The following is a 26054-nucleotide window of genomic DNA, read 5'->3' as shown; positions in this document are numbered from 1 at the left end:
ATGCCATGAGATACTTAGTCAACTACTTTGCTGAAATAAAGACATGCAGAGAAGAGTAGGGTATGTTTGGAAAGCAACTGGTCCACCTTATCTGATGAGCTTTAAACTAAAATTGCAAGGGGAGGAAGAGCAATCTTTAGGACCAAACCCCAAGCATAAACCCCAAGACAATGAGGAATGGAGTGGTAGGAGGGAAGGGAAACTCAGGTATAAAACAGGAGATGTAGGAAGCAAATGCAAGGTCAGCCCTAAAGGGCTCAGATGCCTACACACTATTGTTTAATGTTTGGGGAACAAACATGGAGAACTTGAAGGCCTAGTATAGGGGTAGGCAACCTTGGCTCTTTTATGACTCGTGGACTTCAGCTCCCAGAAATCCTGAGCCAGCATGAGTCATAAAAGAGCCAAGGTTGCCTACCCCTGCCCTGGTACATGAAGGCAGGCATGATTTTGTTGCTATTACTGAAACATGGTGGGATGGAACACATGATTGGAACATATTGCTAAAGGATACTAATTATTGCACCATATATAAAGAATTACTATACCGCTACAGAAATACACAATAGTAGGAATGAAAGTGTTTTTGAAACTATTTGGATAAATATTAGAGGAAAAAATGACATTGCTATAGAGGTGTACTACAGGCCACCCAACCTAATGGAGGAAGTAATGAACTTTTTGCTAATCAGTCAGCAATGGGGGAACTTTAACTACCCTGACATCAACTGGGAAACAAACTCCACAGCGAGTGGGAGATTTCTGATGTGCTTAGCCGACAACTTTGTCACCCAAAAGATGGAGGAGGTAACTAGAGGGTTACCTATAGTGGATTTAATCCCAACTAATAGGGATAAAATGGTTGAGAGAGTAGACATTGTAGAAAATTTGGGTGAGAATGACTATCGTATACTAGAATTCAGTGCTTTTTTTGTAAAAGAAAAAGGTGCTGGAACTCACACATGTCATACAACCCGCCATGCCTACCCTACAAGGTTCCATCCAAAAAAGGTGCTGGAACTCCGTTCTGAGCGTTCTATGAGAAAAAAAGCCCTGCTAGAATTCAATATAATGCTGGCGCACATTACTGAACAAAGTCAGATTAGTGTTTTAGTCTTTAAGAGAGCTGATTAGGAAGGATTCTATGGATGGAAATCCTAGAGGGAAAACAGTTCAGGATACACAGGAATTTCTGAAAAACAAAATATTAAAGGTCCAAACAAAAGCAATACCACAAAGGAAGAAAAACAAAAGATAGCAGACAAGATCAGCATGGTTGCACAAAGACTTCACTGACAAATTGAGGGCCAAAAAGAAGAAATATAAAAAAATGGAAAGAGGGACATATAACTAAAATAGAATACCAGCAAATAACCCAAATCTGCAGGGATGAAGTCAGGAAGGCTAAGGCTCAGAATGAACTAAGGCTTGCAACACATGCCAAAAGTAACAATAATAATAATTAATAATAATAATAATAATAATAATAATAATAATAATAATAATAATAATTCCAGTTTCTTTCAATAAGTAAGGAACAAGAAGAAAGTCAATATAATGATCAATCCACTAATGCAGGGGTCCCCAACCCTCAGTCAGCGGGCCAGTACTGGTCTGTGGCCTGTGGGGAATCAGTGGTGGGCAAGCACATGAAGTTTCATTTGTGTATTTGTGGGATCTAGATTGCGTATTTGAAATCACCCTCCCTCCCCCACTTCTGCCACCGGCAGTCTGTGAAGCCAGAAAGATTGGGAACTGCTGCACTAATGGGAAAAGATGGCAAGAGGAAGCATGAAGAGAGCAGATCTGTCTCACTCCTTCTTGCATCTGTAACCCAACCTATCAAAAGCAGCACAATGGGAGACAGAAAAGGAATGCAGGTCAAAATAGGTAAGAAATTGGTAAAAAGAACACCTATCCACTTGAGATGAGTTCAAATCATATAGACTACGTGCTTTGTGTCCCAGAGTATTGAAGGAGCTGGCAAATATGTTCTTAGGAGAAAATCTTTCAGAGCTCCTGAAACACAAGGGAACTGCCAGAGGACTGGAAAAGAGCTGACGTGGTTACAATCTTCAAGAAGAGGGGAAAAAGTGGATCCAGGAAACTGCTGATCAATCAGCTTGACATCAATACTTGGGGAAATCCTGGAAAAGATAAGCAGCAGATTTGTGAGCAGCTGAAATAAACAAATGAACAAACAAATGAGTTTGTTAAAAACAGATCTTATTTCCTTCTTTATTTCTTTTAACTGTTTATATTTTGTTATTATTTTATAATATAAAATACAAAAGCAACTAGCAGGAAAAATAAGTGAGGGAATGGGGAAAGGAGAAGTGTAGAAAAGAAGGGAGAAAAAAGGTGTTTACATAATAGTACAAACTAGCCATTTCTATAACAACATATCTACCTAATCAGTAAAACCCAAAATCAATGTTTCATTTTTTTTCCACCTCAAGCTCGAAGTCCAGAAGCGGTTTCCAAGTAGAAACAAAAGTAGCTGTGGTTTTTACTTTGATCAAAGCAGTCAGTTTAGCCATCTCTGTTAATTTCATCAACTTTTGTTGCCATTCGTCCATTGTGGGGATATAAATGTCCTTCCATTTTTGTACATAAAGTAGTCTTGCTGCCATCAACATATATAACATTAAAGTTCCATTTTTCCCCAAATCTTTTTCCATTATACCCAAAAGAAAAGTTTCTGATTTCACCTTTATGTTCACTTCAAGAATTTTCTGTATTAGAATATGAATCCTTACTGCAATATTTCTTTGCTTTAACACATGTCTGCCATAAATGATAAAATGGTCTTTCTTTACATTTACATTTCCAGCATTCATTTGAAATACCTTTCTACATTCTGGATAACTGGATGTAAAATACAACTGTAAAATTTAACTGGTGTTAAATACCAGTGATACATCATTTTATAGAAATTTTCTTTTAAATTGTAATTTAATGTATTTTAGATAAAGATTTCCTTCTTTGATGAAGTAACTAAACAAATAAGCCTTTTATCTCCATCCATAATCATTTGCCAGGAAACTCTTAATAAATTCCATTGATTTCACATTTTGCAGATTTAAATCTTCTATTAATTTTATTTCTGTATCTTTATTCCCCTTAAATTTAATTCACCACTTTAAATCCTCACTTTTGGAGGATTTTTACTTCTGGGGGTTTTTTTGTTTGTTTTTTTCAGGAAATCAGTCAGGTAGAAGAAAGAGAATCAATATTCTTACTCAGTGCAATCACACTGTTTACTATCACGCTTAATTTAGTGCATGTAGCTTGGGCTAGATTCCAAAATGATGCTAGCCTTTCTTCTGTCAGTTTCTGGAGGGCTTTCCCTGGACATCCTGATTGACCACTGTCTCCCACAATTGTCAGGGCTTCCTTCCTTGCCACCTCTCTGGGGTGGCTTTGGGCTTTGGGCCACCCCATGATCCCTTGGCTGTAGCGCTAGCTGCATAAAACCGGAAGCCCCAATGATGTTATAACTTTGAATAGTTGCTGAATGGAGGGCTGTTAAGCGAGGACTATCTGTTATATTACTTGGATTCCCACAGTCAACTACAGAATTTGCATGTTTTAAGAATGAGATTTTAAACTGGTATAAAAGAACTATATAAAAATATTAGAAGATAGATTACTTTCCCAACACAATGAATAGTAAGTAGATATGGGAAAAAAGAATATCAAAACAGCTTTGTAAAAAGAAAAGCTGTGTTTGACAGTAAAAATGAAGTAAAATATTGCAAATTATACATAGATGATGAAAAAATATTTATTTATTATATTTGTTTGCTATCCATCTTGCTGAAAGGCAACTCCGGGCGGCTTACAACATTGAAATATTTTTCTCTCTCTTTCTCTTAGAGCAAATAGATGGAGTTCTGTATCTTAATATAATGTTTATTAAAGATTGGATTTTGAAATGCGGATAGATATGTACTAGATATTTTGAGGTCTAAGGCACCATCTTTAGAAGGCTTTTATTTCTTCTTGGTACATTCTCAGGTTTTGAGGCTGGTGAAATCCTTATGCTCTGCTGATTTACTTATTATGTACTCCTATAGGCATTATTCCTAACCAAAATGTTGTTATAATGTTGAAGTGTGTGTTCTGACAGTGTGATGCAAGCTCTGCTTTTTCATACTTGGGCCATGATGTCACATGCAAGTATAGAAGGGGCCCAGACATAAGCAAGTTGCTTCTTTATTAGATGATGTGTTCAATTGGGTCTGATAAGATCTGAGCTCACTCAAAATAAATCAGCGGTGTCTGATCTTGCCTCTAGCAGCTGTTCTTCTTTTGGCCCAAACAGGGATGTCTCTTTGAAAGTAGCAGTATAGGATAGTTATAGCAATGATAAAACAGCAAAGCACCAGAGGTTTTGGGGCCATGTTGTAACATTTAAACTCTAAAGAATGGTTTATTTAAAAATGTGAAGTAAATGCAGGCAAAAGTGGTTTGGGATAACCTTTTTTTTTATTTACATGAGATGGAAGGACCTGCTCCACGCTCCAGTATCTGAGTGACACTGTGAAGAAAAAAAAAGATGTTAAAACCTCTTACAGCTATTTATATTTGGATCTGGAAACCAAAATATAGGAACTGAGCATTTAAAAATTGTATCTTTTTTAAAAAAAATGCTGTCTGGATTGCAATATTAGTAGATTTCAAATAAGCAGTTTGCACCAAGGTTTAAAGATTAGTTAGGTTTAATAATTTTTTAAAAAAAAATTTTTTATTGCTTTTATGTAAACATATATTTAAACAAAAAAATACATATAAAAAACAAGACATAACATAAACAATACAATCAACAAAAATACAAAAAGAATACTTAACTTCCGTTATTCCTAATCTTTCTAATCATTTTCAGGTGACTTCCTCGAGTCCCCCCTATCTGCGTTTCTTCGTAAATCATCATTAGCAATTTCTATTTCATAATTTTAAATCATATTTAATATCTATCTATATTTCATTTCTTATCATTTAACAATCATTGTTTCATATTATCCTTAATACTAAACATTAAACTCTAAAACTACAACCTATAAACACTTCCAAGTCCATTTCAAACTAGTTGATATAACAATATTTCTTCAAATAGTCCTTGAATTATTCAGAAGCATTTTTACATCTATATATTTTGGAGAAGTCCAGTAGAAATGTAATAACTCCAGCAAGATAAGAACTAAAGCATATTTCCCTGTCTAGACAAAAGTAACCCCCAGTCAAAACAGTGTATCTGAGAATTCCTATGCTTCCTGTCCAGAATTTTCAAAAGTTTTATACCACTACAAATTAGTATTCTTCTGAGCAGAACATGCAAAACCGATATCATTAATTGGGGACTCTGGAGATAGACATGAACTACTTTCAGCTGATTGGAACTGTTGTCATCACATTCAAAACTCTTCTGAAAAATTAATTACTTGGAGATCTAATGAAGAACTTTGGCTCTGTAACTCTTTTGCAAACATGGGAAAAAATATAATCTTACTAAAAAGAGACTATGGAAACATTAAGCAAATGTCAAGCTGCTGCATTAATGTAAGACAATGAGTTATAAGTGAAGAAGAAAGGTGTATAAAATGAAATATAGTGCATAACATTATCAATATTATTTGAGAAGTTTGCAACATTTGTAAGTATTATAAAATGGCTATAATTGTATTAAAACAATGGAAGAATTAGAAGGCCATCACAAGGGGTCGCTGTTGTCTCGACGAATACCTAAGTAAGGCTGAATATGCATAGCTCCGCCCTCCTGGTCTCCTACTCAGGGAATCATTAAAGAGGCACCAGCTATCAGTTGCAAAACCTCTAGAAAAGATTCTAGCACCATCAGTTCATAGGTGGGACTGGGGCTCTGCTCCTGAATCCTATAAGAAAGGGCTTTGTTTATTTTTTAAAAAAAGAAAAACTGGTCTCCAGTTTTGCCATGCTTGTGTGGAAAGTGGATTCTGGGAAGGCATCGCTGCTGCAGCTAGCTCTTCTCCATACTCTTTGGGGAATGGGGAGCAGCCAGCTCTATTACTCAATACAGGAGGAATCCCAGCAGGGCACTTTTGTGAGCCACATTGCCCAGGATCTGGGTCTAGAGGTGGATGCACGTGTCTTGGATGTTTCAGTTGGCCTCCAAGGAACAAAGGGAATATTTCTAGGTAAATGTGCAGAGTGGGATTTTGTTTGTGAATTCTCAGATTGGCAGGGAGAAGCTTTATGACGAGTGCTATGTGCGTTGTTCATCTGGATGCCCTTGTGGAGAAACCATTAAGGATTTTTCACATAGAGGTGGAGATTATAGACATAAATGACAATGCCCCAATCTTCCCTGTTACAGAGAGGCAATTTACTATTGCAGAGTCTAGTCTTCATAATTCAAATTTTCCCCTAAAGGGAGCCTCCAATGCTGATATTGGTGCAAACTCTTTGCTCAGCTACAGACTTAATCCCAACCTACTCTTCCGTCTAGTAATAGAAAGTTATGAACATAGTGTCTCTTTATTTCTTGTTTTAAATAAATATCTTATAGAAAAGAATGTGCTGTTCATCGCTTATTTCTTTTAGCCACCGATGGAGGTGACCCACAACTCACTGGTACAGTGCAGTTAGGGACCAAAGTGCTAGATGCAAATGACAACCCTCCTGTATTTAACCAGTCAGTTTATAATGTCCAGATTTTAGAAAACTCAGAAAATGAGGTAGTATTTAAGGTAAATGCAACAGATTTAGATGAGGGGAAAAATAAAGAAATTACATACATTTCAAGTAATTTTTCTCCTACCAATGGAAAAGAAAAATTCATCCTTGATCATCAAACTGGTGAGATATATGTGAAAGGACATTTGGACTTTGAAGAAAGGAATTTCTATGAAATACATGTTGAGGCAAAAAATAACAGAAATCCTCCATTATCAGGACACTGCAAATTTTTGATCGAGATTTTGGATCTCAATGACAATCCTCCAGAAATCACAGTGGTGTCTTTGTTGATAACTATTCCAGAGGATTCGCCACTGGGGATGGTGATAGCTCTGATGACTGTTTCAGACAGGGACACTGGTGCCAATGGACAAGTGAGCACTTAGTAAGAATAAGGTTCAGTATAGCTACCCCTCTATGTCAGGGCACCCCAATACCCGGTCTGTGGACCGGTACTGGGCTGCAGTATGTCAGCAACCGGGCCACAAAAGCAAAGCCCCATCCATGAGATGCAGGCAGCACACAAAACGACGTCCCCTCCGGTCCACGGAAAAACCTCTCACCATGTAACCGGTCCCTGGTGCCTAAAAGGTTGGGGACCTCTGCTGTATGTCATGGTTGACTCACTACACAGCCCCGCTTGCAACCAGACAATGGTAATGGGAGGGGGGGAGTGAGGCATTGGAATGTAAGGGAGGTTTTGGAGGGAAATTTGGTATGCAAGTGTGCTGACTGGAAGCCTGAGAAATATCCAATACCTCAAGGTCACCAGCTGAGGAAGTCCGAGACAGACAGACCATTCCCAAAACAACGAGAATGCAAATGATTGGTGGACAACGGACAATGGGAAGTCCTGGGGAAAAAAGGGAATGCTGTTTTTGTGTGAAATCATTAGAACTGGCTTTTCTACTTCTGTACCCATGTGGAATCTTCAGTAAAGTTACATTCTTGGGGGAAAAATGTCCTAGGAGTTTCTTTTGCTCTCTAACCCAGTGGGACGGTTGACATTAAGCCAGTTGTCATAGAAACAGCCTACCTGGATCCCACCCCAAGATGTCGGCTATGAGCAAAATCTTGGAAGGGAAGAAGAAGCTGGGAAAGGCCCTGCTTGGGAAGAGCCAGCACCACCTCAGACCAGAGCAAGAGTGCAACCAGTCATTTTGCTTCTGAAGCTGAAGTCTGAGCAACCGGCCACAGCCACAAAGGAGCGAGCGAAGGACGCCCTGTACCAGGGACCAAAGATTCCAATGGGCAGCAAATGTGGGCAAGGCAGTGGAGGCCAAAGACCTTCTTCCTTCTGGGGTCAATGTGGTCTGAGGCAGCAAGTGGAAAGCAAAGTGGCTAGCTGAATGGGATGACCCTGCTGAGTGGAAGCTCCCGGTCACCAGCCGTAGTCCATCCATGCAGCTGTTGAGAGAGAAGTTTGGAGGCAAGGAGATTGATGCTACAACAGCGCTGGAAGCCACAACCGCCACCAGTGGGCGGGGAGTCATGAAAACCCCAGCAGCCCTGGCTACTCCTCCTCCTCCTATTCTTCAGCTGGCGGCCCTGGTGACAGCGGCTGTGGCTGGGACTCCGACACAGGCCATGGTGAGAGTGGGCTTTGCCATACCTTCTCCATTGCAGCCAGCAGCTCTGGTGGTCCTGGTCATGGTCAGAGCCCCAGCACAAGCAGCTGTGGCTGGAATCCCAGTACCGGCACTAGTGGCAGCAGCCGACATTCCACCCCAGAGGCTCATCTTGGTGTGGGAGGAGCATCAGCCCCCCTCCAGTAGCCCATTTTGATGGGCACCCAAACTGCTTAGCCCATTTCCTGACTCAGGCCTGGCACCATATGGAACATTATGGAGTGATGTACCCAGACGATATGGCCAGGGTTCATGTCATTGCAGTCATCCTGAAGAAAGCGCTTCAGAGTGGTTGGTGTTGCTGCACAATTTTATTTTTTATTTTTTTTAATTTTAATTCCATTTATATCCCGCCCTTCTCCGAAGACTCAGGGCGGCTTACAAGCTTAGCAGTAGCCTTCATTCTATGTATATGCCTGCTTATTAGGGCTTTCACACACCCCCAAGTGGCATTATTACAAAGTCAGCTTAATTGCCCCCAACAATCTGGGTCCTCATTTTACCTACCTCGGAAGGATGGAAGGCTGAGTCAACCTTGAGCCTGGTGGGATGCGAACCTGCACTAATTGCAGGCAGCTGGTGTTACTTAAGGAGGCATTAGCCCACTGCTAATGAAAATGCCCCAGAGCTGGATGACCTCGATGCCTTCATGCAAGCCTTGCAAGAGTGGTTTGAAGACTCCATGGTGGTCCACCTGCATCTATTCCCTAAAACGGAAGAAGTGACCGGTATCAGAGTACATTCAAGATTTCTGCCACCTGGCCAGCCACTTGGGAGAGTGGCCTGAATGTTTGCTGGACTACCATTTCTGAGAGGGACTGAATAAGAAACTGTACCAGAATTGCTTACCCTGGATGGTGCAGAGCAACCTGTGAGCATGGTACCACATAGCCACTGAGGCAGAGATCGACTTGATGGTTTTCCATAAGCACATTGGGCAGGAGTATCGGTCCTGCCACCCCGCAGAGAAACTATCAGAAGGGGAAGAGGTGCATTTCCAGGCAAAGGAGGGAGATCCCACCAAAACTTTGGTGGCTGCTTTCACTACGGGAAGGAGGAGCACCCAGCTGCCGAGTGCCTCACACCGTGACCAAAGCCAACCAAAAGAAGAAGAGTCCACCAAAGTTAAGGGATAAAACTCTTTCAGGGCAACAAGTTGTAGAGTTCCCCCCTCAATCCAGGGAAGGGGAACCCCAACCCCTGCCAAGATGGGGCCAGTCTTCTACAAGAGTGATAGTGAAGTGGTAAGTGGCCCCATCACCCCTGTGACTACTAGGGTGGAGATTTCAGTATCTTCAGATGTAAAGAGGGTCCTTGTGGTCCTGTTAGACTCGGGGTGCACTAGATGCCTGGTCAACCCCCAAGTGCTAGAGAGGCTAGGGATGAGGCTAAGGAAGCTAAAGAAGCCTATAGCATTTTCCCAACTAGATGGTTTGATAATGGGCTCAATAGCAGCAACTGTGAGAGGGATCTTGGAGTCTTAGTGGACAATCAATTAAATATGAGCCAGCAGTGTGTGGCGGCAGCCAAAAAATCCAATGCAATCCTAAACTGGATTAACAGAGGGATTCAATCAAGATCTGTAAAGTACTAATACCACTCTAGAAAGCCTTAGTAAGACCACATCTAGAATACTGCAATAAATTTTGGTCTCCAGACTATAAAAAAGATGTTGAGACTCTGGAGAGAGTGCAGAGAAGAGCAACAAGGATGATTAGGGGACTGGAAGCTAAAAGAACAGTTACAGGAACCAGGGCATGGCTAGTCTAGTGAAGAGAAGGACCAGGGCAGATGTGATAGTGTTCCAATATTTGAGAGGCTGCCACAGAGAGAAGGGGGTCAACCTATTTTCCAAAGCACCTGAAGGCCAGACAAGGAATAACAGATGGAAACTGATCAAAGAGAGATTCAACCTGGAAATAAGGAGAAATTTCCTGACAGTGAGAACAGTCAAACAATGGAACAGACTGCCTTCAGATGTCATTGGTGTTTCATCACTGGAGGCTTTCAAGAAGAGACTGGATTGCCATCTGTCAGAAACAGTGTAGGGCAGGGGTCAGCAACCTGAAACAGTGAAAGAGCCACTCGGAACCGGTTCCCTCACAAAAGGAAAAACTGGGAGCCGCAAAAAATGTGTACGCATGTGTGTACATGCGTGCATGTGCAGGTTTGACTGAAGAGTGGAGCCAAGGCAAGATATGCACCTTCCCTGCATATTTGAATTGATTGGTTGAACTGTTTTAGTCCCACTTTTTTTTTGGACTGCACATGGCAGAGGACTGGGAGCCTCAGGAGATGGCTGAGAGAGCCGCATGCGGCTCCGGAGCCGCGGGTTGCAGACCTGTGGTGTAGGGACTCCTCCTTGGGCACGGGATTGGACTAGATGACCTCCGAGGTCCCAACTGTGTTATTCTATTCTGTTCTGTTTTGTTCTGTTCTAGTAACAGGAGAGAGTTGTAAAATTGATTCGTTATTTATTCTTGCCTTTAGCAGCAATAACTACATTCTTAGACATCTTTGCTAGCAACCTGCAGGCTGTGAACTTTCTTTTCCCCCTTGGGGAAAGAATTCAGAAGTGCTAGATATAGTTTTCCTGCTAATTACAGTATACATTGTGGGTTTTTTAAGGAGCTGTGAGAAAAAGTTGTGTCTGTAAATTAAAGGATGTATGGATTGAGTTGTGAGACAGAAAGGGAAGTACATGGACTTATGCACTTCCAGTTGCTGACAGGTGTGCCACTCATATTCTGACTTGATACCTGCGTGCTTTCAGGGCCCAAAGTTTATCTTCATTCTTCATAGGCCTCTCTCTCTCTCTCTCTCTTATTATTGTTGTTGTTGTTAGTTGTGAAGTCGTGTCCGACCCATCGCGACCCTATGGACAACGTTCCTCCAGGCTTTCCTGTCCTCTACCATCTTCTGGAGTCCATTTAAGATCACGCCTACTGCTTCAGTAACTCCATCCAGCCACCTCATTCTCTGTCGTCCCCTTCTTCTATTGCCCTCAATCTTTTCCAGCATTAGGCTCTTCTCCAGTGAGTCCTTCCTTCTCATTAGGTGGCCAAAGTATTTGAGTTTCAACTTCAGGATCTGGCCTTCTAAAGAGCAGTCAGGGTTGATCTCCTCTAGGACTGACCGGTTTGATCGCCTTGCAGTCCAAGGGACTCGCAGGAGTCTTCTCCAGCACCAGAGTTCAAAGGCCTCAATTCTTTGGCGCTCAGCCTTTCTTATGGTCCAACTTTCACTGCCATACATTGCAACTGGGAAGACCATAGCCTTGACTATACGCACTTTTGTTGACAGGGTGATGTCTCTGCTTTTTAGTGTGCTGTCTAGATTTGCCATGGCTTTCCTCCCCAGGAGCAAGCGTCTTTTAATTTCTTGGCTACAGTCCCCATCTCTTATTATTATTCCACAAACAATACAAAGTTTGCTTTTAGGGTAGCTGGCAAGAGACTGACCCATCAGTAAGATTTTTATATAATTTTGAGCCCTTTGTGAAAAACATGTGAATGAGGTATATGGTTTTATGACCATTGAAGCAGGAAACACTCATGTGATAACATGTTTTTATGGTCCGAAGAGATATTTTGCTTGTTAGCTCCTTTGTTAGAAAAATCTCTCTGATCAGGCATGTGGTTTTTCTCCATTCTCTTTCATAGATGTAAAACATGGACCTAGGTGTTAGATTTCCATGCCTTGTAAACATTGATTGATTCCCATGCTAGATTCCTGCCTGCCAGTGCTTTTTACATTGCCGTATTTCAAATTTACTCTTAAGACTAGAACTCAGGTCTCCTGGTTTCTAGCTTGGTGCATTTACCAGTACATCAAACTGGCTTTCTATGGCATACAAACATCTCCGAAAGCAAAGTTCTTCCAGCTGTTAGAATTTTGTTCAGTAAGAAATTTGTTTCATGGGTGGGGAGGAGGAAATAACTACTATATGAATCTATCAGTGGTGAAAATCTTGAATTAAGAATTCTTAATTTAAGAATTCAAATTAATGATGCGGTTCTGATAGAAATGATGATGTTTTCTTTCTTTGATTTATATCGTGCCTTTCTGCCCCAAAGCACTCCCTTTTTACTGAGAGGATTTTCCTGCTAGAAATAAAAAAGCACTTCAAGCTAATTCTGACTTCTATTCTTTAACAGAAGGAGCCTTGGTGGAGCAGTGGGCTAATGCCTCCTTAAGTAACACCAGCTGCCTGCAATTAGTGCAGGTTCGAGTCCCACCAGGCTCAAGGTTGACTCAGCCTTCCATCCTTCCGAGGTAGGTAAAATGAGGACCCAGATTGTTGGGGGCAATTAAGCTGACTTTGTAATAATGCCGCTGGGGTGTGTGTGAAAGCCCTAATAAGCAGGCATATACATAGAATGAAGGCTATTGCTAAGCACATTGGTTTGTGCTTAAATTGTAAGCCGCCCTGAGTCTTCGGAGAAGGGCGGGATATAAATGGGATTAAAAAAAACATGAAAGACAAGAAATATAGGTGCTGATTGCATCCGTTTCTTCTATGTATGATTACAACCCCCTCCCCATCATTACTTTTAGTCCAGCTTATATTCTACATGCTGGCCTTAAATATGTAGAGGTAGTTGTCTCTTAATGACTCTAATGCAATTTCTGTTGCTCAATGAAGCAGTCATTGAGCAAAACATCATGTGACATTGATCATGTGACCATGGGACTCTTCTATGTTTGCAAGTGCAAGAAACTGTTATAAAGTTACTGTCAAGGTTCCGGCTGACAATCCCAACAAAGTAAGCACACCTGAGACATTACGATCTCTAATGCAAAACTTTATTGAGCACAGCATACTGGCACTAATGAATGAAAAACCAGCTCTGGCAATATGGCACCAGAAAGATAGTTAAAAGAGTAAATTTTCCCCTTCCCTCTCTGATGCTTCAAGTCACATTGTCCAATTAATCTTCAGGCCATTGTTATGAAAAGAAAGTCTCTGCTCGCCATAACATCTCTACTGGGATCTTGCTTCCCAATGGATAGAAACTACCTGTGCATTCCATACATTCCCCTGTGCATTCTATACATGCTAGAAGCAGCATGGCTGTCCTAGCGCAAGCAATTTTTGTAGCTTGACAGGCTGGCCCCTTTACAGAGTTGGGAGAACCTGAAAAACAATGAATACACATTATTATTTGTTAACTTCCTCTCGCAATGGCCCTGCCTTCCTGGGATGTTTATTATGGAATTGCTCCACTGAGCGATCTGCTTTCACATTGTGAACTTTTACCCATCTGGACTCAGTTATTGGGTAACTTTTCCATTAGATTAGCTACTGTAACTTCACTTGATGTATCCTGGAGTCTAGAATCTTCTTAACTTCACAGTGTGTCTCACCCCCCACGATTATTGGATTGGGGGCCTCATCCTAGAGCTCTGAAATGGTTTCAGTAGGCTGTAATGGAAGACTGATGCATTCTGGACAGTTTGAGCTCTACCACCACCAGATTGATGACTTTCACAATAGGGAAAGGTCCTATGTACTTTGGACCCTCAGGAGCCTCCCTCCTTGGTACTCTGAGGGTGGGGTGGGGACCTTTGCAATTTGTGCTTTTAATATTCTCTTCTTTAGGAGCTCTCACTCAATTTGAGTTTCTTTTCCTATTAGCCTCTGCTGCCACAGAATCCTGTTGATCTGACTATATTAAAATTCAATTTCTTGAGCTCCAAGATCCATGTTTAAATACCTTTATTTTTAATTTCCTTTCAAAATCAAGAATTGCAGTTTCACATGGTTACTTTTTAAAAAATACGCTTGGAAAAAGATCTAAAATCCAATGTTAAGTTTTAAGAAAAATGTTTCTATGAAAAGTGTCTCTGTTGCCCATAATAAATTTCTAACCTCGTAACTTGGATTTATATCTAATATCCTCAAAACATACCCAGTTTGGAATCTGTGTTAAATTAAGTAAGAACATTTAATAGACTAAAATACTGCTGTTTTGTTTAAGCAGAATGTTTTTTCTTCTATCAAAAGACCATTCTACAAGGGAAAACAAGAACAGCCTTTGAAAATAAGAGAAGATACAATTACTGGACCCCAAGCCAATGCAAACTAGACTTGGAAATGATTTTGAAAGGGAATGGAAAATGGAATGGCCTTAAAACAGGCATGACGTTATTTGAATATATTGCTGCTTCTGTTATTTTAAAATACTAAATATACCTTTGAAATGGAAGAATAGATGTGGGATTGGAGCGATGGCCCCTTGCACTGCAATGTTAGCAAAAGAATGGAAATCCCTTCCCCATCTAGCTCTGGCTAGAATAGCAGCTCTTGTTTAATGACGGCCTGTCTCTCTGTTCTTTGATAGTCACATGTAATTAATTGCATGAATGATATCAGAAAAACATGTCCTCTTTATAGGAACCTTAGTGCCAATATCGAATACCAACCTGTATTCCTACATTTTTAGGAAGCTTTTTAAAAAAATAAAATATTGGAATTTTTAGGAAGGAAAAATTGCTAACTTCACTCATCTCCCTGTTCTGAACCAGCCCTCTTCCGGCCTTGTAGTAAGGCAAACCCCTATTCAAACAGAAGAGACTGGAGCGTCCAAGGCTGAAAAGCGTTTGCCAAGATTTAATAGTCAATTAACAGAACAAGAAACAAAAACACAGGAACTTGAATCCTCAAGCGGAAGGGTTGCTTTCAGCAACCAGCCCCTCCCCAAACACTCCTTTTATTTAGAGTTCAGAGCGTGGTCTCCCTGTGCCTCCTCCCGAGGAGTCCCACAGCCTTTCTTTGTTTGTTCCTGCTCGACTGCCTCCTGCGTCGGGCGTCCTTGAACAGGGCCAGCTGTGGGTCATCATCCTCCGCACTATCGGGCTCACGCAGCTGAGAAGAGGTCCCCGGCTGAGGGCTCTGCAAAGCCTCCAAGCCATCATCAGCCGGTTCGTCTCCCTCCTCCCCCTCATCTGAGTCATCCGATACATCGGAGCCGGCTGTCGGACCCACCGGCTGGCCCTGAGTCATAACACTATCCCGCACCGCAGGGCCCTTCCCCCGGGGCTGCCGATCCGGATGCGGTCGGGATGGGAATTGCTCGTGAAAAGCAGTCACCAACGCAGGGGCATGAACGGCGGTCGCGTCTTCCCATGTGAAGTCCTCCGGCCCGTACCCTTTCCACTCGATTAGGTACTGGAAGCGACCTTTCAGCCAGCGGGAATCCCGGATGCTGGCGACCTCGTACTCGGGGGTGCTGCCACCATCACGAGGTCCTGATGGGGGAGGTTCCGCTTGGCGAAGTGGACAAGCCGGTTGTTCGGGGACCAACAAGGACCGATGGAAGACGGGGTGCACGCGCAGGGAACGTGGCAGAGTTAAACGATAGGCGACCGGGTTGATGACGGCCTCGACTGGGAACGGTCCAAGGTAACGGTGGTCCAGCTTTCTCGCCGGCCGAGTGGATGGTAGGTTCCGGGTGGACAGCCAGACCCAATCCCCCACCGATAGTGGAGGCGTATCCCTTCTCGACCGATCGGCGAACCTCTTGTAGTCGGCCTTGGCCTTCTCCAGCTGCCGTCGCACCAACCGATGGATCGCCTGTAGCTCCGCCATGAATTCGTTCGCTGCCGGCTCCGGTGAGTCCACGGGAGAAAGGGGGAAAAACCGGGGGTGATAACCCACGTTGGCCAAGAACGGTGTCATCTGCGTGGAGGTGTGCTGTGAGTTGTTAAAGGCAAACTCGGCTATGGCCAAATAGTCCACCCAATTGTCCTGCTGCAGGTTAACGTAGCAGCGCAGATACTGCTCTAAGATGCCGATGACCTTCTCGGTACCCCCGTCGGTCTGAGGATGATGCGCGGACGAGAGGCAAACCTTGATGTCCAACGCCCGCATCAACTCCTGCCAAAAGCGGGCTGTAAATTGGGCCCCCCTATCGGAGACGACTCTATCTGGAAGGCCGTGCAGCCGGAACACCTGTTGGATGAACATGCGACTAGTGGCGCGAGCTGACGGTAAGCCACGACAGGGGATGAAGTGCGCCATCTTGGTCAACATGTCCACCACCACAAACACTGTCGTGAAGGCGGAGGATGGGGGTAGATCCGTCAAAAAGTCCATGGACACAGCCCCCCAGGGTCTCTTGGGTGTTGGCAAAGGCTGCAGTAAACCAGGCGGGGCCCCTGTCGCTGACTTGGCCTGCCTGCATGGGATGCAGGAGGTGACATAAGACTGGACGTCGTGTCGGACTCGGGGCCACCAGAAGGTACGGGAGACCAGGTTCAGAGTCTTGAACAGGCCAAAATGCCCCGCAGCCGGGTTATCATGACACTGGCTGAGGACGAGTCCCCTGAGTGGCCCTCCCGGAACATAGAGCCGGTCACGATAATACAGGAGTCCATCTGTGACCGACCAAGGCGAATCTGGCCCCACCTCTTCCTTCCGCTGAGCCACCCACGCCTCCTGCTGCTGCGCCTCCCGGATCCGAGCCCGTATATCCACCGGCTCCCGCACCGCAGCAAAAGACTCGACGGGGATCACGGTCCTGGGCGGAAGCTTGTCTTCCGCTCGGGTGTACTCGGGCTTCCTGGACAGAGCATCCGCTCTCTGGTTGTGCCCGCTTGGTATGTACCGCACCCGGAAGTCAAACCTCGCAAAGAAGAGGGACCACCGGATCTGGCGTTGGTTCAAATTCCGAGCGGTCTGCAGGCTTTCCAGATTCTTGTGGTCCGTCCGGACCTCGATTTGATGCCGCGCCCCCTCCAGATGATGCCTCCAAGCCTCGAACGCCGCCTTGATGGCCAGCAGCTCCTTCTCCCAGATGGTATAGTTGCGCTCCGAGGGATTCAATTTCCGGGAGTGATACGCGCAAGGGAAAAGGGTACCGCTGGGCGTCGTTGCCTGGAGTAACACGGCCCCAATGGCAATGTCGGAGGCGTCCGCCTCCACGACAAACGGCCGTTGCGGGTCAGGATGCTTCAAGATGGGCTCCTTCATGAAGGCGTCCTTCAAAGCTTGGAACGCCTGTTGTTCGGGGGCGTTCCACTGGAACCGAGTCTTCTTCTGCAGGAGCCGGGTGAGGGGGGCTGTCAAGGCAGCAAAGCCAGGGATGGATGTTCGATAGTAGTTGGCAAATCCAAGAAGTCGCTGAACATCCTTCACGCGACGCGGGGGTTGCCAACTCTGCAACGACTCAACTTTACTCGGTTCCATGGCGATGCCCTCAGGAGAAATGCGGTGACCCAAGAAATCGATGGTCACCTGGTAGAACTGGCACTTCTCCAACTTGGCAAACAGCCGATGTTTCCGGAGGCGCTGCAGGACCTGACGGAGATGCTGATGATGCACTTCACGCGACGGGGAGTAAATCAGGATGTCGTCCAGGTAAATCACAACAAACTGGTCCAACAGATCTCGAAAGATGTCGTTCATAAAATGCTGAAACACAGCGGGGGCGTTGGTCAGGCCAAACGGCATCACCATGTACTCGAAATGTCCATAGCGAGTACCAAACGCCGTCTTCCACTCATCACCCGGCCGAACCCTGACGAGGTTGTAAGCTCCACGCAGGTCCAGTTTCGTGAAAATCTTAGCCTCCCGGAGTCGGTCCAAGAGCTCGGGGATGAGGGGCAGCGGGTAGCGGTTACGCACCGTGATGGCGTTGAGTTTCCGGTAGTCACAGCAAAGCCGTAACTCGCCCGACTTCTTTTTGACGAAGAGCACGGGCGCAGACACTGGCGAGGACGAGGGCCGGATGAAACCACGAGCCAAATTCTTTGTCAGGAAGTCCCGCAATGCAGCCAACTCGGGCTCCGACATGGAGTACAAACGCCCCACTGGGAGAGGCGCATCAGGGACTAGATCAATGGAGCAGTCGTAGGGCCTGTGCGGGGGTAATTGGTCCGCCTCTGACTCGCTGAACACGTCAGCAAAGTCGGACAGTTCGGGAGGCAAGGAAACCCCTGGGGAACCCTCCACCTGGCCGGCACAGATATGGCGGGTGTGGTCCACGCACTGCAAACTTGGGAAGGTGACCAAGTTCTGAGACCAATAGATCTGTGGATCATGCGCCCGGAGCCACGCCAGACCCAAGACCACGGGGAAGTGCAGTTCCGAAGTGATGTAGAACTGGATGGCCTCCACATGAGAACTGATGGCCATACACATGGGTTGCGTGGCGGCCGTAATAGGCCCGGACAGGAGCACTCGACCATCGATGGTCTCCACAAGCATGGGCGGATCCACCGGACACTTGGGAACAGCCCATTTGGCCACGAAGGCCGAGTCCATAAAGTTAGTGGTAGCCCCAGAGTCAATTAAGGCATGGACCGGAATCCCCTCTGGCTTGCCAGGAAGGATCAGACGTGCCTCCAAAATCAAATGCCGTGGAGGTTCACAGGCACCGTCAGAACGGCGTCGCTCGGCGTGGTCGTTGTGGGTCGCCCGATCTATCACACCGTCTAGATCGGGCTCGGGCCGTTTCCTGACAGCAAAGTAGAAGACTTTCTCGGGGCAGGCTTGGTCACTGATGCCCGCTGATGCTTCTTCGGGCAAGAAGCAGCCAAATGTCCAGGGTCCCCACAGTAAAAACACAACCCCCCCGATCGTCGTCTGTCCATTTCCGTCACCGAGAGACGGGACCTGGCGGCACCCAGCTCCATTGGCTCCTCCCTCTGGACTGGGGGCTCACGCACAACAGGAGCGGCAGGGGTCTGTGGGGTGGCACGGCAACTCTTTCGCTGCTGCAGCCGGGCATCGATCCGCAGACAAAGATGGATCAGCCCATTCAGGTCTGAGGGAATGTCCACGCGGGCCAGCTCATCCAACACCTCCTCCGACAAGCCATCCTGGAAGGCATCCACGAGCGCAGCCTCATTCCATGCGGAATCCTGGCTAAGCAGCCGGAAATCACTGATATAGGCCTGTAGGGGGTGCTGACCCTGCCTCAAAGCTTTCAGGCGTCGGGTGGCGGTCTGCGCCTTAATTGGGTCCTCATACATGAGGCGCATATGGTCACAAAACCCCCCAAAGTTATCCAACAAAGGGCTAGGCTGTGCCAGCAAAGGCGTGCCCCAACGAGCTGCATCCCCCGACAGAAGACTCAACACGAACCCCACCTTATCCCGGTCAGTGGGGAAATCAGCTGCTCTCACGCTGATAAAAAGCTGGCATTGTCCCAGGAAGGCAGGAAACAGTTCTGGATTACCAGCAAATTTATCTGGCATAGCTATCTGACATTTCCTCCTGGGTGGGGGTGCAGCATGTACCTGAGCTTGCAGTTGAGCCACCTGAGCTGCCAGCAAAGTGAGTTGCTGGGTGAGCTGAGCATTCTCGGCACGAAGCTGCTCCATCGTAGTAATAAGGGGTGGGAGGCTGAAAGCAAACTGTTCTGAACCAGCCCTCTTCCGGCCTTGTAGTAAGGCAAACCCCTATTCAAACAGAAGAGACTGGAGCGTCCAAGGCTGAAAAGCGTTTGCCAAGATTTAATAGTCAATTAACAGAACAAGAAACAAAAACACAGGAACTTGAATCCTCAAGCGGAAGGGTTGCTTTCAGCAACCAGCCCCTCCCCAAACACTCCTTTTATTTAGAGTTCAGGGCGTGGTCTCCCTGTGCCTCCTCCCGAGGAGTCCCACAGCCTTTCTTTGTTTGTTCCTGCTCGACTGCCTCCTGCGTCGGGCGTCCTTGAACAGGGCCAGCTGTGGGTCATCATCCTCCGCACTATCGGGCTCACGCAGCTGAGAAGAGGTCCCCGGCTGAGGGCTCTGCAAAGCCTCCAAGCCATCATCAGCCGGTTCGTCTCCCTCCTCCCCCTCATCTGAGTCATCCGATACATCGGAGCCGGCTGTCGGACCCACCGGCTGGCCCTGAGTCATAACACTCCCAAAGCAGTGCAAAGGAACTTGAATTAAAACTCCAAATGGAAAAAAAATGAAGAGAGTTAATAAAAATAATTAGGCGCTGGTAGATATAAATAAGAAAAATTATAGGACAAGAGGATAGCCCCTGAATACAATCAGATGCACTGCTGGAGAGATTATTGCACCAGGAAAACAGTGGCATTCCTGGTAAAGCCATTCAGATTAGATATCTCTGCTTCCTCATGCATCTCCCTCTCCGTATGATTTTGTTCCTGTTTGCTCTGAAAGTAAAAGTTCTCTGTTCTAGGAATCTTACTGCAGCCAACATGTAAATCCTCACTTCCCAACCAATTCACTTGCCTTGAGAAACTAGCACAAAGGCTTTCTGTTTGCTGCCCCTATTCCATCACCTGGTCTTGCATGTAGCCCTTGGGATAGAAAAGGTTGAGCACCTGTAAAACTAAAGAGAAAGTTTAAATAGATGAGATTTAAAAATATGCACAGGAAGTGCATTTGTACAAATCAAAATCAAAATACAATAAAAGTTTTTTATTTATAAAATGTTGGAGCAAAAGTATTATATAACATATAAAAAAGGGACCTGTTAGACCAGTAACATAAATTTTGAATTAGGAGATATCTTTTCAAAATTGAGAAATAAGATAACTAAGATATCTAAAATATAATCAACTGAATGTTCTTTTAACTTCCTCTAGCTTAAACAATGTATGCAAATTACCTGGAGGTGTATGATGATTTCTTTTTTTATAAATTTGTCACCAGGATTAATATGGTTTGCAAATATTTTTGTTGTGCATCTTCACTACACAGTAGCATTTTTTCCATGCTTATTAAAAAGTAACCTCACATTGATCGGTGGAAACAGGGGCTGTCAGGCAGATATCTCCCTGTTATTATACTATATAACACATTGTTTCAGCCAGGGGAATATCATTGCAATTTTTCCCCATCCGTTTATTCTCAGAGCCATCCTAATATTTGTAGGGCTTACATCTAACATTCAGTGTGGACATATTTATTAATTAGACCTGTTCTCTGGTTTTTTAAAAAAAATCCTTACAGGTTGTTTATTAATGGGTTTTAACTGAATTTGAATGCAGTATCAAATATGGAACCAGAGAATTTGTTTCTTGGCCTAATATTTTGAGTTGGGTAAGGAAGTGGAAGGAATGCATATCAAGGAGCAGATAATTCACAACTGGATAGTACAACTAATTCTGTGGAGGAGAGAAACAAAATCATTTGCTGCAGAAAAGAACAAAATAGAGCTGAAAGGGACCTTGGAGGTCTTCTAGTCCAGCTCCCTCCTCAAGCAGGAGGACCAGTGACTGTCTAGCCTCTTTTTTAAATCTCTAGTGATGGAGCACCCAAAATTTCTGGAGGCAAGCTCTTCCACTGGTTAATTGTCCTCACTGTCAGGAAGTTTCTCCTTAATTCTAGGTTGCTTCTCTCTTTGGTTAGTTTCCAACCATTGTTTCTTGTCCTGCCCTCTGCTGCTTTGGAGAATAACATGAACCCCTCTTCTTTGTGGCAGCCCCTCAGATACTGGAATACTGCTATCATGTCACCCGTTTCTTCTTTTCTTTAAACTAGCCAAACCCAATCTCCCTTTGAATATTCGATTAAGTATGACAATCTTCTAGAAAACAATAATATGCCAGAATATGCCAGAGAGTCTCCAATAAGTCATCTTGCTGCTACTTTGATAACTGTAAACTGTAAAGCATGATATAATTGTTATGGGACAGTTCCTGTAGGGTTTAGTATATTGTGACCACACGGAATCATTGTTCTAGTTATTTTCTATCATGGATATTTTCAAGTTTATTGTTTATCATGAATGTTTTAAATTTATTGAGGATGTCTTATTGTTTTATATTGTTACGTGTACTGCCATTTTGTTTCTAGTTTTGTCTTTTGCAGTGGCTTTTTTTTGATATGTTGGGCTATAGTTTCTTTTTGTGTGAAGACTGATGCAAAGTATGAGTTAAGCAGCTCTGCGTTCTCCCAGCTGCCTGTTATTTCCTTGCTATATTTTCTCTTTAGTGGGCCTACAGTTTCCTTGACTTTTTTCTTCTTATTAATATGTTGAAAAAACTTTTTTTATTGTCCTTGATTTCTGTTTCAAGTCTTTGTTCTTTCTGAGCCTTTGCTTTCCTGACTTCATCTTTGTGTGTTCTGGCTGTCTGCTGATAATCAGCCTTAGTTAGGTGCCCCTCTTTCCATTTTTTGTATTTGATTTGATTTATTTAATCTACAATTAAGTTTAAGAAAGTGAGATAGAGTAAGAGAATGAAATTTTTCAGAAAGAAATAAAAATACCGTAACTAAGAGAATGCAGAAATACAGGAGAATAACAGCATATGTGAAAAACTTTTTGGGGTTGTAATTTATTGTAAGATGAATATGAGTCATATTGTAGCTGTGGAGAAGACAAATGTAGTTTTAGGCACCATTAAAAGAAATATGATTTCCAACTTATGGAAGCAATAATTCTACGCTATTTTCCATGAATTAGATCATCTCAAATATTGTGGCCATTTCTAGGAATTTCATATTGAGAGGGATTAAGATAAACTGAGTGAAAAAAGTAAGCTGGAAAGTAAAGATACATCCACACACACTATTATACTTACAGTCTCAGTTCCTCAAAATCAAATTAAAACTGAACTACAACCATCTTCATTCCTGTCAATCTGGAAATATGAATCAAACCATGTTCTGTTCAGCTATCCAACAGGAAAATGCAAAAAAAAAAACATCATTTAGTCACTGCTCCATCCCAATCAACTACTAATTCTAAGCAGCACAAATAAAGGGAAGTAATATAAATGGTTAGCACCTGCCCCTCCAGTTCTTGTTTCTGATACATTATATGTGCACTTGTTTGATTTGTAAAAAACAACAACAAAAAATTCAGTGGTAGTTAAAAGAGGAAGATCTCTGTCACAAACATCCATTCTTCCTGCATTTAAAATCTCTTGCAAACTATGAAAGTAAGATGGTAGTGTGTCAGCAATATTGCAACCAGTTGCTATGAGGATACTTGGGGAAATGGGATGTTTAACCTTGAGATGAAATACTTGTTCAATTCAATGACCTATTTCAGAGTGCAGGACACAGAATGATGGTCTTCAAGTACAAGTGACAATGTCACCTAGCAGATTAAGGACTCTTCTCATGAATTGGTTGCAAAGTGCTAACTTTGAGCTGGCAGACTATTATATCAGCATAATATTCATTACTCCACTGGCAATCCCTATCTTTTCATAGGCATAAACCAACAAAAGGTATTGTTCTTCTTTGCCCTATGCAGGGCATATTAAGGACAGAGATTGGTGAATTTATTTATTTATTTTATTATTGGGACTTATATGCCGCCCTATCTCCCGAAGGACTCAGGGCGGCTAACAACAATAAAATACAACGATACAAAAGTTAAAAAGAATTAAGTTAACAGCCCCAATAGAATAGTAAATTAAAATTGAAGTTAAAATTTAAAAAACATTTTAAAATCCCTGTCGTCAGTCCAAGCCAGCCTGATGGAAAAGAAGTGTTTTAAGGCCGCGGCGAAAGGACCGGAGATCCGGGGCCATCCGGAGCTCAAGGGGAAGTTGGTTCCGTAGGGCTGGGGCTCCCACAGAGAAGGCCCTCCCCCTGGGGGTCGCCAGCCGACATTGTCTAGCCGACGGCACCCTGAGGAGGCCCTCTCTGTGTGAGCGTACTGGGCGATGGGAGATCGTTCCCGGCAGCAGACGGTCCTGCAAATATTCCTTTGCTTTTGTTTCACTTTCTTCATACTAAACTCAACAGTCATCTGGAAAATATTCCCCATCTCAGTCTCCTTAGCATGGAATGGAGCTGAAATTTTGATGAATGATAATGTACTACGCTGATGAGTTGCTCTGGCCCTGTGCCAAGGGGGTTCTTTTGTTGTTTTTTTGTGTGTAAGTGCATCTGGAAGAGCAAGTAAGGGAGTTTCATGACAGCAGAAGAAAAAAAAACCTAACCCTTTGCAGGAGCGTGATTATGCTGTATTAAGTGGAACTGGAAAAAGACCCTAAGACTTGTTCTGTTTCAGGGGTCTTCGAACTTGGCCCTTTTATGACTTGTGGACTTCAACTCACAGAATTCCTCAGCCAGGAATTCTGCGAGTTGAAGTCCACAAGTCATAAAAGGGCCAAGTCCAGGAATTCTGTGAGTTGAAGTCCACCAGTCATAAAAGGGCCAAGTTCGAAGACCCTTGTTCTGTTTCATTCTGTTTGGCAGGATGTAGAATAAGGTTATTCTATGTTACAGAACGATAGATTGTGATTGGATGTGGGTTGGATGTGCTTATGACTGTGGACTCATAAAATCAGAGAATCATTGGGCTGGAGGGGATTTCAGAGATCTTCTGTCCAACCGCCCAGCTCAAGGCAGGATTGCCTTATTATGCCATCCCAGTCAAATGGTTGTCCGGTCCGTTTTTGAAAATCTCCAGTGTCTGGAAATACTGGAGTCTGGACTGTCTTTCCCAGCTGCCATTATTTCCTATGGTCCTTTTGGCCTTTCAGGCTTAACGTGTTTTTATCTTCGGCGTCAACTAAATGCCGCAGGCAGTAAGTTTTCTTTACAAAAAAAAAAAGAAAAACCCCACCTAATTCCGTTATTTCTTCAGTCAGCTTTTCTGAAGGAAGAAAAAAACCCCCTCAGAAGGTTCCCTTTGCTGATCTTGGATCTCTTTGGAGCCACCGCTCCTTCGGGATAAGCGTCCCTTTTTACGCGCCGCTCCGCCTCGGGTTTATTCGGCTGTTCATTTTCCAGCTGGGGAAGAAACCGGGAGCCGGCCGTCGGACGGACAAATGGTCTCCTTTTCTAACACGGCTCCGTTTTCGGTCAAGAACGGGAGAAAGGGCGCGCTCTCCCGCAGCCCACGATTTTGCAGATTCGGCGATTCCGCCGGCCTTGCCTCCGCTTTTCCTGGAGACCTCGCCGCTGTTGGAAGAGGCCTCTAAGCGGCGCTGTGGCCCAGGGTGGTGCCGGCTCCGGTACGGGAGGGTTTTCTCTTTGCACATGATCTCATCTCTTGCTGGCGGCGGCGGCTGCTGCCTTGGCGGAGGACTAGTCCGAGCCGGCTGAGCACGGGAGGGCCGAGGGTGAGCCATGTCTTCGGCCGGCGCCTACGTGAGCCCGTGCTTTCCCCGTGCGTTTAAGCAAGCGGGCTTCCTGGCTTGGCCTTCTCTGCCGTCGGCTGCGGCGGCATCGCTTACTTCAGCTCTTTGTTGAAAGCGGCGGCGGCGGGGGATTATGTTACGGCTGACTCGATCTGCAGGGAGGTGAGCGGGAAGGAAGCCAGGGCAAAAAGAATGCGGGTCTATTTCATGGCGTGCTGTCTTGTTTTCTGCACCGTGCGTGGACAAGTCGAGTACTCCATCGCCGAAGAAACGGAGCGCGGCGCTCCCGTCGGGAACCTAGCACAGGATTTGGGCATCGACGCGACTCGGCTGCCCTCCCGCAGATTCCGCATGATCACCGGTTCAAGTAAGCAATATTTCCACCTCGATGCGAGCAGCGGAGTTTTGTCTGTTAACGAGCCGGTCGACAGGGAAGAGATCTGTGCACAAGAACCTACCTGCTCTCTGAATTACGAACTCGTGTTAGAAACCCCCCTGGAACTTTATAAACTGCAGTTTAAAATCTTGGACGTCAACGATCACGCTCCTACTTTTCTGCTAGAGGAATATCATGTGAATGTCGCAGAGTTCCTGGCTCCGGGAGTCCGGTTTACTCTCCCGGTTGCCCACGATCTCGACGAAGGCATTAACAGTGTCCAGAGCTACATTCTAAGCCCCAACCAGCATTTCAGAC

General features: G+C 44.5%; 1 protein-coding gene and 1 pseudogene across 2 annotated transcripts in view; both read left to right on the top strand.

Moving 5' to 3' along the window:
- Nucleotides 1–26054, top strand: part of LOC310637912 (protocadherin alpha-5-like) — a 121176-nt gene that overhangs the window by 29066 nt on the left and 66056 nt on the right. The window lies entirely within an intron of this gene.
- Nucleotides 5954–7103, top strand: LOC310637914 (protocadherin alpha-5-like; annotated as a pseudogene). The gene has a single exon. The product of its transcript is annotated as a protocadherin alpha-5-like (transcript).

Source organism: Vipera ursinii (assembly GCF_947247035.1).
Source record: "Vipera ursinii genome assembly, chromosome: 3".
In the NCBI taxonomy this organism is placed as follows: domain Eukaryota; kingdom Metazoa; phylum Chordata; class Lepidosauria; order Squamata; family Viperidae; genus Vipera; species Vipera ursinii.
Note: the sequence above shows the minus strand (reverse complement) of the source record. Positions and strands in the feature narration are given on the sequence as shown.